The sequence below is a fragment of the Drosophila sechellia genome, unplaced genomic scaffold (assembly GCF_004382195.2).
Source record: "Drosophila sechellia strain sech25 unplaced genomic scaffold, ASM438219v1 U_281, whole genome shotgun sequence".
NCBI classification, from domain to species: Eukaryota; Metazoa; Arthropoda; class Insecta; order Diptera; family Drosophilidae; genus Drosophila; species Drosophila sechellia.
This window is the reverse complement of record NW_022611225.1, coordinates 24,463-34,364: the sequence shown is the minus strand read 5'-3', so window position 1 is coordinate 34,364 and position 9,902 is coordinate 24,463. Positions and strand designations below refer to the sequence as shown.

Here is a 9,902-nt window from a genome sequence, read left to right as displayed (position 1 = left end):
GGGAAGCTGGGCACCGTAAGCCGGTGAGCCAGGCAGCACGTGGCTGCTGCTTTGCAATTATACCGCTGCTTCGAGCACTGGGTTTTTTGCGCTGATAACACGCACACTCGGGTGTGCGATGGTGTTAGTGCGAACTACCGTTAGGTACGTTGGCTGGGCCAATCAAAACGCGCGACAAGATCACGCGACGCGAAGTGGCTGGGCACAAGTAACGGGACTTACAACTGTGAACAATTTGCTAACAATTTGCTAACAATTTGCTGTCGATCCGCAGGCACGTCTGCACTCGTCGAGTGTTCGATCGCGACTGATCAATTTAGTGACGCATATGATATTGTCCCTATCATATAATTTTTGATATAAAGACTTTAAAGAATTGTATCAAGTTGCCAAACACCTCGTCATCAATTTAGTGACGCATATGATATTGTCCCTTTCATATAATTAATATAAAGACTTTAATGGATTGTGTCAAGTTGCCAAACACCTCGTCATCAACTACTATATTATGGTTGCGCCGACCTCTCATATTGTATTCTCTTATGTGTTCATAGGATTTTGACAATTATACGAGTAAATTAAATAATATACATATGAAAATGATTAATTATTATATGTATAAGGGAAAAAATGATGAAATATTCCCATATTATCTTAGTATTATAGAGGAAAGACCGTTGCCGACCTCTGATATTGTTCAAACTTATGTATTTATATGATTTTGGCAATTATATGAGTAAATTAAAAAATATACATATGAAAATGGTTAATTATTATATGTATATGGGAAAAAATGCTAAGATATTCCCATATTCTCTTAGTATTATAGAGAAAAGCCATTTAAGTGAGAGGGTATAGTAGTGTAAACGACCGGAATTACGACAGAGGGTTCAAAAACTACTATAGGTAGGCAGTGGTTGCCGACCTCTCATATTGTTCAAAACTTATGTATTCATATGATTTTGGCAATTATATGATTAAATTAAATAATATACATATGAAAATGATTAATTATTATATGTATAAGGGAAAAAATGCTGAAATATTCCCACATTCTCTTAGTATTATAGAGAAAATCCATTATAGTGAGAGGGTATAGTAGTGTAAACGACCGGAATTACGACAGAGGGTTCAAAAACTACTATAGGTAGGCAGTGGTTGCCGACCTCTCATATTGTTCAAAACTTATGTATTCATATGAATTTGGCAATTATATGAGTAAATTAAATAATAAACATATAAAAATTAATATTTATTATATGTATAAAAAAAAAAATAATCATATTATATATGAATAATGGAAAAAAAAATGAAATGTTCCTATAATCTCTTAATATATAAGAGAATAGACCGTATGTTGGGTGGCAAACGGAATTGAAAATACCCGCTTTGAGGACAGCGGGTTCAAAAACTACTATAGGTAGGCAGTGGTTGCCGACCTCCCGCATTATTCGAAATATTTATTTCGGATTATGTTTATATTGGTTACATAAAATAAAGTATATTATTATCCGTACAAATTTGTTTCTCAGTTCTATAGAACACGGGACTTGGCTCCGCGGATAATAGGAATATACGCTTTTTAGATAATATCGTTGAAACAAAAGTCAAGTTTCTATTATATATAGAATAACAAATCGTTTCCATATATTATCGTTAATTTTTGGAGGCAGGCAAATATTAATTTATTACCTGCCGTATAGTTGGATTATTATATCGTTACGGTATAATACAAATATGGATTCTTATGAAAGAAATATAAAATTATATATTAAATGTGGAAATATTATCATATGCGCTTGGTTTTATGTTATATATTACCAGAGAGATATATGAAAAGAGATAAATTTTAAATTTATCTTCAAAATGCAAATGATTTAACTTAATATTTATATTGGTTAAACAAAAATTGTACATGTGTGGATACAATAATTATGTATGTTGGAAATAAAATGATATTTTATAATGAAATATGTATATATAAAAAGATAAAATTATAGAAACATATATATTACAATAATTATATGAAATTCTTGTTATATTGGTAAAACAAGTATAAATTAAAAATGAAAATATGGATTACGAATGCTATATAAAAATGGCCGTAATCGAATAGATTTTTTACTTATATTTATATATTTAAAATTTTACCCAAAGGCGAAATATTGAATTTTATTCAATATAATAAAAATCATGGAATTATATAAAGTGAAAAATCTATATATCTATTATATTGCTTATTTCGATTCAAAAAATATGAATGGAATATGAAGGAAAAACATTATTCTGGTTGATCCTGCCAGTAGTTATATGCTTGTCTCAAAGATTAAGCCATGCATGTCTAAGTACACACGAATTAAAAGTGAAACCGCAAAAGGCTCATTATATCAGTTATGGTTCCTTAGATCGTTAACAGTTACTTGGATAACTGTGGTAATTCTAGAGCTAATACATGCAATTAAAACATGAACCTTATGGGACATGTGCTTTTATTAGGCTAAAACCAAGCGATCGCAAGATCGTTATATTGGTTGAACTCTAGATAACATGCAGATCGTATGGTCTTGTACCGACGACAGATCTTTCAAATGTCTGCCCTATCAACTTTTGATGGTAGTATCTAGGACTACCATGGTTGCAACGGGTAACGGGGAATCAGGGTTCGATTCCGGAGAGGGAGCCTGAGAAACGGCTACCACATCTAAGGAAGGCAGCAGGCGCGTAAATTACCCACTCCCAGCTCGGGGAGGTAGTGACGAAAAATAACAATACAGGACTCATATCCGAGGCCCTGTAATTGGAATGAGTACACTTTAAATCCTTTAACAAGGACCAATTGGAGGGCAAGTCTGGTGCCAGCAGCCGCGGTAATTCCAGCTCCAATAGCGTATATTAAAGTTGTTGCGGTTAAAACGTTCGTAGTTGAACTTGTGCTTCATACGGGTAGTACAACTTACAATTGTGGTTAGTACTATACCTTTATGTATGTAAGCGTATTACCGGTGGAGTTCTTATATGTGATTAAATACTTGTATTTTTTCATATGTTCCTCCTATTTAAAAACCTGCACTAGTGCTCTTAAACGAGTGTTATTGTGGGCCGGTACTATTACTTTGAACAAATTAGAGTGCTTAAAGCAGGCTTCAAATGCCTGAATATTCTGTGCATGGGATAATGAAATAAGACCTCTGTTCTGCTTTCATTGGTTTTCAGATCAAGAGGTAATGATTAATAGAAGCAGTTTGGGGGCATTAGTATTACGACGCGAGAGGTGAAATTCTTGGACCGTCGTAAGACTAACTTAAGCGAAAGCATTTGCCAAAGATGTTTTCATTAATCAAGAACGAAAGTTAGAGGTTCGAAGGCGATCAGATACCGCCCTAGTTCTAACCATAAACGATGCCAGCTAGCAATTGGGTGTAGCTACTTTTATGGCTCTCTCAGTCGCTTCCCGGGAAACCAAAGCTTTTGGGCTCCGGGGGAAGTATGGTTGCAAAGCTGAAACTTAAAGGAATTGACGGAAGGGCACCACCAGGAGTGGAGCCTGCGGCTTAATTTGACTCAACACGGGAAAACTTACCAGGTCCGAACATAAGTGTGTAAGACAGATTGATAGCTCTTTCTCGAATCTATGGGTGGTGGTGCATGGCCGTTCTTAGTTCGTGGAGTGATTTGTCTGGTTAATTCCGATAACGAACGAGACTCAAATATATTAAATAGATATCTTCAGGATTATGGTGCTGAAGCTTATGTTAGCCTTCATTCATGGTGGCAGTAAAATGTTTATTGTGTTTGAATGTGTTTATGTAAGTGGAGCCGTACCTGTTGGTTTGTCCCATTATAAGGACACTAGCTTCTTAAATGGACAAATTGCGTCTAGCAATAATGAGATTGAGCAATAACAGGTCTGTGATGCCCTTAGATGTCCTGGGCTGCACGCGCGCTACAATGAAAGTATCAACGTGTATTTCCTAGACCGAGAGGTCCGGGTAAACCGCTGAACCACTTTCATGCTTGGGATTGTGAACTGAAACTGTTCACATGAACTTGGAATTCCCAGTAAGTGTGAGTCATTAACTCGCATTGATTACGTCCCTGCCCTTTGTACACACCGCCCGTCGCTACTACCGATTGAATTATTTAGTGAGGTCTCCGGACGTGATCACTGTGACGCCTTGCGTGTTACGGTTGTTTCGCAAAAGTTGACCGAACTTGATTATTTAGAGGAAGTAAAAGTCGTAACAAGGTTTCCGTAGGTGAACCTGCGGAAGGATCATTATTGTATAATATCCTTATCGTTAATAAATATTTGTTATAATACAAATAAATACAATTTACCAAAATAAAAATATTACAAAATGATTCCACGGAATCAAAAGTTAAAGTCAAAATAAAATGAAGATGGCTTTTATTTTATATGTGGGGCTTGGCAACCTCATAAAAAGACTTTAACATTATTAATGTTGCTGTGCGTATTTGTGGCAGTACTTACTACAACAACGGCGTTTCCTATAAAAACAAATTCTCGAAAATGGAAATCGAAGAAACTAAACTAAATTCGAAAGTAGAAGTCGAATTAAAATAAAAATAATTTTGAATGTGTGGTAATCAAAATAAGTGTGTGTGTATATGGACCATAATATACACGCGTTGCGAATATGTATTGTTCATCTATGTTATGAGCATACGTTGGCTAATGCAACAACCTAAAATATACAATGTTTGTACCTGTCATCCATCAGGTTAATGTTTTATATAAATTTTGCAGTATGTGTCACCCAAAATAGCAAACCATAACCAGATTATTATGATACATAATGCTTATATGAAACTAAGACATTTCGCAACATTTATTTTAGGTATAAAAATAAATTTATTGAAGGAATTGATATATGCCAGTAAAATGGTGTATTTTTAATTTCTTTCAATAAAAACAATATTGACATTATATAAAATTGAATTATAAAACTCTAAGCGGTGGATCACTCGGCTCATGGGTCGATGAAGAACGCAGCAAACTGTGCGTCATCGTGTGAACTGCAGGACACATGAACATCGACATTTTGAACGCATATCGCAGTCCATGCTGTTATGTACTTTAATTAATTTTATAGTGCTGCTTGGACTACATATGGTTGAGGGTTGTAAGACTATGCTAATTAAGTTGTTTATAAATTTTTTATAAGCATATGGTATATTATTGGATTAAATAATGATTTTATTCATAATATTAAAAAAGAAATGAAAAACATTATCTCACATTTGAATGTGAAAAACGAAGAGAAATATTTTCTTTTTCAATCAAATAATACTGAGAAATGTCTAGCATAAAAAATTGAAATATTTTTCATCTAGAATTGTCTCTTATTAATGATTCGGAAAAAGAAAAATCTTGGTTTTGTTATTATTCTTCGTTGGTTCGTTAAATGGATAAAAATGACTTTGCTTACAAGAACTATTGGAACTATTTATAACGAATTTAATTGATTGTTTTATCATTTATATATAAAGAATTTATGGCAAAATATAGTTATATATACAACCTCAACTCATATGGGACTACCCCCTGAATTTAAGCATATTAATTAGGGGAGGAAAAGAAACTAACAAGGATTTTCTTAGTAGCGGCGAGCGAAAAGAAAACAGTTCAGCACTAAGTCACTTTGTCTATATGGCAAATGTGAGATGCAGTGTATGGAGCGTCAATATTCTAGTATGAGAAATTAATGATTTAAGTCCTTCTTAAATGAGGCCATTTACCCATAGAGGGTGCCAGGCCCGTATAACGTTAATGATTGCTAGATGATGTTTCCAAAGAGTCGTGTTGCTTGATAGTGCAGCACTAAGTGGGTGGTAAACTCCATCTAAAACTAAATATAACCATGAGACCGATAGTAAACAAGTACCGTGAGGGAAAGTTGAAAAGAACTCTGAATAGAGAGTTAAACAGTACGTGAAACTGCTTAGAGGTTAAGCCCGAAAATTCATCATTAAAATTGTAATATTTAAATAATATTATTAAGAATAATGTGCATTTTTTCCATATAAGGACATTGTAATCTATTAGCATATCCCAAATTTATCATAAAATATAACTTATAGTTTATTCCAATTAAATTGCTTGCATTTTAACACAGAATAAATGTTATTAATTTGATAAAGTGCTGATAGATTTATATTATTACAGAGCGTTAATTTTTCGGAATTATATAATGGCATAATTATCATTGATTTTTGTGTTTATTATATGCTCTTGTATGATTAACAATGCGAAAGATTCAGGATACCTTCGGGACCCGTCTTGAAACACGGACCAAGGAGTCTAACATATGTGCAAGTTATTGGGATGTAAACCTAATAGCGTAATTAACTTGACTAATAATGGGATTAGTTTTTTAGCTATTTATAGCTAATTAACACAATCCCGGGGCGTTCTATATAGTTATGTATAATGTATATTTATATTATTTATGCCTCTAACTGGAACGTACCTTGAGCATATATGCTGTGACCCGAAAGATGGTGAACTATACTTGATCAGGTTGAAGTCAGGGGAAACCCTGATGGAAGACCGAAACAGTTCTGACGTGCAAATCGATTGTCAGAATTGAGTATAGGGGCGAAAGACCAATCGAACCATCTAGTAGCTGGTTCCTTCCGAAGTTTCCCTCAGGATAGCTGGTGCATTTTAATATTATATAAAATAATCTTATCTGGTAAAGCGAATGATTAGAGGCCTTAGGGTCGAAACGATCTTAACCTATTCTCAAACTTTAAATGGGTAAGAACCTTAACTTTCTTGATATGAAGTTCAAGGTTATGATATAATGTGCCCAGTGGGCCACTTTTGGTAAGCAGAACTGGCGCTGTGGGATGAACCAAACGTAATGTTACGGTGCCCAAATTAACAACTCATGCAGATACCATGAAAGGCGTTGGTTGCTTAAAACAGCAGGACGGTGATCATGGAAGTCGAAATCCGCTAAGGAGTGTGTAACAACTCACCTGCCGAAGCAACTAGCCCTTAAAATGGATGGCGCTTAAGTTGTATACCTATACATTACCGCTAAAGTAGATGATTTATATTACTTGTGATATAAATTTTGAAACTTTAGTGAGTAGGAAGGTACAATGGTATGCGTAGAAGTGTTTGGCGTAAGCCTGCATGGAGCTGCCATTGGTACAGATCTTGGTGGTAGTAGCAAATAATCGAATGAGACCTTGGAGGACTGAAGTGGAGAAGGGTTTCGTGTGAACAGTGGTTGATCACGAGTTAGTCGGTCCTAAGTTCAAGGCGAAAGCCGAAAATTTTCAAGTAAAACAAAAATGCCTAACTATATAAACAAAGCGAATATAATACACTTGAATAATTTTGAACGAAAGGGAATACGGTTCCAATTCCGTAACCTGTTGAGTATCCGTTTGTTATTAAATATGGGCCTCGTGCTCATCCTGGCAACAGGAACGACCATAAAGAAGCCGTCGAGAGATATCGGAAGAGTTTTCTTTTCTGTTTTATAGCCGTACTACCATGGAAGTCTTTCGCAGAGAGATATGGTAGATGGGCTAGAAGAGCATGACATATACTGTTGTGTCGATATTTTCTCCTCGGACCTTGAAAATTTATGGTGGGGACACGCAAACTTCTCAACAGGCCGTACCAATATCCGCAGCTGGTCTCCAAGGTGAAGAGTCTCTAGTCGATAGAATAATGTAGGTAAGGGAAGTCGGCAAATTAGATCCGTAACTTCGGGATAAGGATTGGCTCTGAAGATTGAGATAGTCGGGCTTGATTGGGAAACAATAACATGGTTTATGTGCTCGTTCTGGGTAAATAGAGTTTCTAGCATTTATGTTAGTTACTTGTTCCCCGGATAGTTTAGTTACGTAGCCAATTGTGGAACTTTCTTGCTAAAATTTTTAAGAATACTATTTGGGTTAAACCAATTAGTTCTTATCAATTATAACGATTATCAATTAACAATCAATTCAGAACTGGCACGGACTTGGGGAATCCGACTGTCTAATTAAAACAAAGCATTGTGATGGCCCTAGCGGGTGTTGACACAATGTGATTTCTGCCCAGTGCTCTGAATGTCAAAGTGAAGAAATTCAAGTAAGCGCGGGTCAACGGCGGGAGTAACTATGACTCTCTTAAGGTAGCCAAATGCCTCGTCATCTAATTAGTGACGCGCATGAATGGATTAACGAGATTCCTACTGTCCCTATCTACTATCTAGCGAAACCACAGCCAAGGGAACGGGCTTGGAATAATTAGCGGGGAAAGAAGACCCTTTTGAGCTTGACTCTAATCTGGCAGTGTAAGGAGACATAAGAGGTGTAGAATAAGTGGGAGATATTAGACCTCGGTTTGGTATCGTCAATGAAATACCACTACTCTTATTGTTTCCTTACTTACTTGATTAAATGGAACGTGTATCATTTCCTAGCCATTATACGGATATATTTATTATATCTTATGGTATTGGGTTTTGATGCAAGCTTCTTGATCAAAGTATCACGAGTTTGTTATATAATCGCAAACAAATTCTTTAATAAAACGATGCATTTATGTATTTTTGATTTGAAAATTTGGTATAACTCCAATTACTCAGGTATGATCCAATTCAAGGACATTGCCAGGTAGGGAGTTTGACTGGGGCGGTACATCTCTCAAATAATAACGGAGGTGTCCCAAGGCCAGCTCAGTGCGGACAGAAACCACACATAGAGCAAAAGGGCAAATGCTGACTTGATCTCGGTGTTCAGTACACACAGGGACAGCAAAAGCTCGGCCTATCGATCCTTTTGGTTTAAAGAGTTTTTAACAAGAGGTGTCAGAAAAGTTACCATAGGGATAACTGGCTTGTGGCGGCCAAGCGTTCATAGCGACGTCGCTTTTTGATCCTTCGATGTCGGCTCTTCCTATCATTGTGAAGCAAAATTCACCAAGCGTTGGATTGTTCACCCATGCAAGGGAACGTGAGCTGGGTTTAGACCGTCGTGAGACAGGTTAGTTTTACCCTACTAATGACAAAACGTTGTTGCGACAGCATTCCTGCGTAGTACGAGAGGAACCGCAGGTACGGACCAATGGCACAATACTTGTTCGAGCGAACAGTGGTATGACGCTACGTCCGTTGGATTATGCCTGAACGCCTCTAAGGTCGTATCCGTGCTGGACTGCAATGATAAATAAGGGGCAATTTGCATTGTATGGCTTCTAAACCATTTAAAGTTTATAATTTATTTTATAAACGACAATGGATGTGATGCCAATGTAATTTGTAACATAGTAAATTAGGAGGATCTTCGATCACCTGATGCCGCGCTAGTTACATATAAAAGCATTATTTAATACAATGACAAAGCCTAGAATCAATTGTAAACGACTTTTGTAACAGGCAAGGTGTTGTAAGTGGTTGAGCAGCTGCCATACTGCGATCCACTGAAGCTTATCCTTTGCTTGATGATTCGATAAATAAATGATTTTTTCCTGTAGCCAAACACCTCGTCATCAATTTAGTGACGCATATGATATTGTCCCTATCATATAATTAATATAAAGACTTTAATGGATTGTGTCAAGTTGCCAAACACCTCGTCATCAATTTAGTGACGCATATGATATTGTCCCTATCATATAATTAATATAAAGACTTTAATGAATTGTGTCAAGTTGCCAAACACCTCGTCATCAATTTAGTGACGCATATGATATTGTCCCTATCATATAATTTTTGATATAAAGACTTTAAAGAATTGTATCAAGTTGCCAAACACCTCGTCATCAATTTAGTGACGCATATGATATTGTCCCTATCATATAATTAATATACAGACTTTAATGAATTGTGTCAAGTTGCCAAACACCTCGTCATCAATTTAGTGACGCATATGAT

The 9,902-nt window shown here is 36.0% G+C and overlaps 3 non-coding genes across 3 annotated transcripts; all 3 read left to right on the top strand.

Moving 5' to 3' along the window:
* Positions 1 to 2,283: 2,283 nt before the first annotated feature.
* Positions 2,284 to 4,279, top strand: LOC116803070. The gene has a single exon (XR_004363355.1). It is a non-coding gene; the product is annotated as a small subunit ribosomal RNA (ribosomal RNA).
* Positions 4,280 to 4,966: 687 nt separating this feature from the next.
* On the top strand, positions 4,967 to 5,145 carry LOC116803069. Its single transcript, XR_004363354.1, has one exon. It is a non-coding gene; the product is annotated as a 5.8S ribosomal RNA (ribosomal RNA).
* A 394-nt stretch (positions 5,146 to 5,539) lies between these two features.
* Positions 5,540 to 9,478, top strand: LOC116803068. The gene has a single exon (XR_004363353.1). It is a non-coding gene; the product is annotated as a large subunit ribosomal RNA (ribosomal RNA).
* The last annotated feature ends 424 nt before the right edge of the window (positions 9,479 to 9,902 follow it).